Source organism: Chrysochloris asiatica, unplaced genomic scaffold (genome assembly GCF_000296735.1).
Source record: "Chrysochloris asiatica unplaced genomic scaffold, ChrAsi1.0 scaffold00169, whole genome shotgun sequence".
NCBI classification, from domain to species: Eukaryota; Metazoa; Chordata; class Mammalia; order Afrosoricida; family Chrysochloridae; genus Chrysochloris; species Chrysochloris asiatica.
The window spans coordinates 4872840-4877279 of NW_006408687.1; the positions used below are offsets into that span (position 1 = coordinate 4872840).

The 4440-nt window shown below is 37.6% G+C and overlaps 1 protein-coding gene across 1 annotated transcript in view; it reads left to right on the forward strand.

Annotated features, from left to right (window-relative positions):
• Window positions 1-4440, forward strand: part of USO1 (USO1 vesicle transport factor) — a 127956-nt gene that overhangs the window by 110903 nt on the left and 12613 nt on the right. The window lies entirely within an intron of this gene.

Genomic DNA, 4440 nt, shown 5'->3' on the forward strand with positions numbered 1-4440 from the left:
TACATAGAGAGAGAGAGAGCTCTGGTAGCGTAGTGGTTACAAATCGGGCTGTGAACCTTAAGGTCAGCAGTTCGAAACTACCAGCTACTTCATGGGAGAAAGATGAGGCTTTCTACTCCTGTAAAGATTTACAGCCTTGGAAACCCTGTACAGGGTCGCTATGGGTCAGAATCGACTCGACAACACTTAACAACAACAACAACAACATATATATATATTTAATGTTTTATTGTGAATTATGTGATCGTTTACATGGGAGACCATTAGCTTTACACTCATCCTATCGTATATCGTTACATTGCCATGGTTACAATCCCCTCCACATCAACCAACCAAAGGGTATACCCCACAAGTCTGCCCCCTGGTCATCAGCACTCAGCCCCTCTCCCTCTCTGGGTCTAGAGTTCCCAGCTGCTTCATCTCTCCACGTCATCATCTTTCCCTCCATCTCTGGAGTCCCTGTTTCTCTGGGTAGGGCCCCACTCTCCGCTCTTCTCCTTTGATGGTCCCAGGGATCTCTGCTTCTGGACTGCAGAGTCAACCATTCTCCTTTAGCTACAAAACATCTACCTTTACAACCCTCACAGTCAGTCCTGATAGTAATTATTCACTATTTTGCCACATGAGTGCTATCTACATCTTTCATCAGTCCCGCCTAGGCAGATTGGATAAGGTATATTTTTGAACTGCACATATGAAAATAGAAAATATTATGCCTGATTTTTGCATAGTTTTACTATGATAGTTCTTGGTTAAATGTGTTATCAGCTGCTTACAGTGATGCCAGATATGGTGGCAGAGATGATGACGTGGAGAAATGAAGCAGCTGGGGACTCTGGACCCAGGAAGGGATAGGGGCTGTGTGCTGATGGCTGGGGGGCAGGATTACAGGGTGTACCCTTTGGTTGGTTGATGATGCATGGAGGGGATTGTAATCATTGCAATGGAACGAAATACGATAGGATGAATATAAAGCTGATGTTCTCCCATATAAACTATCACTCGATTCACAATAAAAACTTTTAAAGAGTAAAATATATATACTGCTTAAACCATTCTCTCTAGAAAAGAAATGTTGATTTTAGAATTAAAAAAGGGAAAAATGAGATAAACTTAATCTCAATTAGAAGACTCCAGCTGAAAAGCAAACTTTTTCTTGCTGCAGTAATTTTTAACATCTAGAAAAGTAAATGAAACTTTTTCCTGTTTGGTTAATTTGTCATATTTATGCATTCCTTTTAAACCAAATAGTGCAGATTTAGCTTTATCTAATGCTGTGGGTTAATGTGCCAGACTGCAAAGCCATTTGAACTGCAAGGTCAGCAGTTCAAGCTCACCAGCTGCTCCTTGGGAAACCCTATACAGGGTTGCTGTGGGTCGGAATCGACTCCACGGCACTTGACAACAACAACAATTAGAAAATTAAATTTATTCATTGAAAGAGCCTGAAAACAAAAGATCTGTTCATATGTAGAATTAAGTAATTGGGTGAAAAACATATAAAAGCATCAGATTACTCATTATTATTATATTTATCCTAAATTGGTGGGGGGGTTTTCTTTCTTTCCTTTCCCCTTCTCTTCCCTTCTCATCCATTCTTCTCTCCTACCTTCTTTTCTTATTATAAAAGTAATTCATGTTACATGTTTGGATGTTCTGTTAGGTGCTAATCAATATAGTACTTGCTTCCTTCTCCCTCAACACAAGTCAGGGCCCACTGACAATGCTGAATGCCACATGATCCACAAAGAAAAACTGTGTCGTATCGCCTTTACCTCATGGTAGACGTTAAAATCAAACATTTGTCAGTAAGAATTCCTAAGTCTCCAATTTATATCCACAGTATTTTGTTCATGTGGGGAAAATTAGTGTGTTGTTGTGGTTTTTATTTAAGTCTTCCTATACCGGAACTGTAAACTTCTGGTGGAACACTGTAGGATCAGCACTGACCGCAGACTACAAGGTCGTCAGTTCAGACCCACCAGCTGCTTCTCGGAAACCCTGTACAAGGTTCTATGAGTCATAACTGACTACAACAACAAATACTAGAACTGTATTAAAATGAAAGAGATTTCAGTTCATATATAACCTTCATATGTAAATCCTCAGTAAAGTTCTTCTCTTTAATTTTGTTCCTTAGTGAAACTTGAATTGCTGTTTTATACAAGAGAATTTCCTTTCATTCTTTTTTACTTTTGCAAATTAATTTTCTTTTGCATATGTTAGATTGTTAATATAGATATATATTTAAATGACAGTATTTTTAAAGATAGATAATACAATACTATATAAAGGAAAAGAACAAAAAAGCCCATGATCCTGCTGCTTACCTATCTAATATTGAAAACAGAAAGATAATCAAACAAAAATGACATATATACATAATAGAAAATTTAAACAAGAGTTTTTTACTTTTCATTTACCTAAGATAATAATTTTATTATCAGTAGCAATGTCTTTTCCCCCTAAATTTTATTTATTTTGTTGTTGAGATTATATACTGCAAAACATGCACTAATGAAACTATTTCTACATGTACAATTTAATGACATTTATTACATTTTTGAGTTGAATAGCATTGTCTTTTAACAGAGAAATAAATAACTTCCAATTTACTAACATTGCAACAGACATTTTGAAGCCCTTGTCCAAAAACATTTTTAAATTGTGATTTGAGTGAAAGTGTATAGAATGAATTGATTTTCCATTCAACAGTTCTTACACATTTTATTCCTTGGCATTGATTCCCCTCCCCACAATATAATGGCCTTCACTTCTTCTGTGTTTATTGTTTTCATACAGCCTTCTTTCCTATCATTTCCTGCCTTCTGATTGCATATGATTGTTTAAAGAATCCATACCTCCCTGGCATTACTGTTTACCTTCTAAGACTGTTTATTGTTCATCTGAAAGGTGAGCCACTTAGCGAATTCACTTCAAGGGTTACTAAGGACCATAGCCTCAGGGTTTCACAAGTCTTTAACAGAACAGTAAGCCTCATCTGTTTTGTGTTTTGAGTTTTGTTCCACATTATTCTCCCACTGTCTAGGATCCTCTGTTGTGATCCTTCTCAGAGTGGCCTGCAGTGATAGCCAGAAACCATCAAGTTTTTGGTCTCAAAGTTATAGAAGCTGAGGTCCATGTAATCTGTTAGTCCTTTTGATTGTTTCCATGCATCTTTGATTTTCTTCTTGACTCTTCTTTGGGGCGAGGACAATAGTAGCCCCTTAGGTGGGTGCTTGCAAGTTTTTCAGACCCCAGTTACTACTTAACCATAGTAGTATGTAGAACATTGTCTTTGTGGACTATGTTATACCATCTAACCTTGTTGCCCCACTCATCTAAGCACCTGAGCCCTCAGGCCCAGCTGTTCTTTTCCTCATGGTGGTTGGCTATGGATGAGAAGTTTGCATAACTTTGTCCCCTGTTTGCTCTATAGTATGCATGACTATATCTATGCTGTTGTTGTTGTTATATGCCAAGGAGTTGGTTCCCACACATAGCGACCCTGTACAGGGTTTCCAAGGCTGTAAATCTTTACGGGAGCAGAAAGCCTCATCTTTCTTCCACGGAATAGCTGGTAGTTTCGAACTGCTGACCTTGTGGTTCGCAGCCCGATTCGTAACCACTACGCTACCAGAGCTCCTTCTATAGCACATACTAATACGTATATATAAATATTGTCTGTCAAACCCGTATTTGGTTGTGGCTGTATTCCCTTTTCACTTATACCTGTTCATGTTCCCTCTCTGCCTATGGATTCACTTGTAGATTAATGTTTGTTATTTCTGATCTGCCCGTCTTTTGAGATAACTTTCTAAAAGAGGGTCTTAAAAGTTCTTATCATCAAGAATTGAATATGCAAGTGTTTCAGACATACACACATTCCACACATATGCTCACACTCAAGAGGGGCTTCAAAAATTAATGGAAAAAAACCATTATTGAAATTTCCACAAACTTTTTGTAGACCTTGTGTGTATAAGTATGCACACAGACACACACATGAACCCTGGTGTGGTGCTGTAGGATAAGCATTGGATTGCTAACGGCAAAGTTGACAGTTCAGACCCACCAACCACTCTCAGAAATACTATACAGGGCCACTATGAGTTGGAGCTGACTCAACAGCACATTAACCCACAGCACCACACCAGGATCCTATATATATGTATGTACACACAGACATATATACATCATACATACATACATGAAGAAGCATCAGAAAGTTTAGGAGAAAATTCTGTTATCTTCAATTTCCATTTTTCCACAAACTTTTTTTTTTTTTTTTTTTTTTAAGGTTTTTAATTATGGATTGAGTGAAAGTTTCCAGGGCACATCATCAATTTCACATTCAACCATTCATATAACTTGTTTCATTACATTGATTATAATACCCTCCATATACCATGAGTTAAAAGTATTTCTCTCTATCCACTT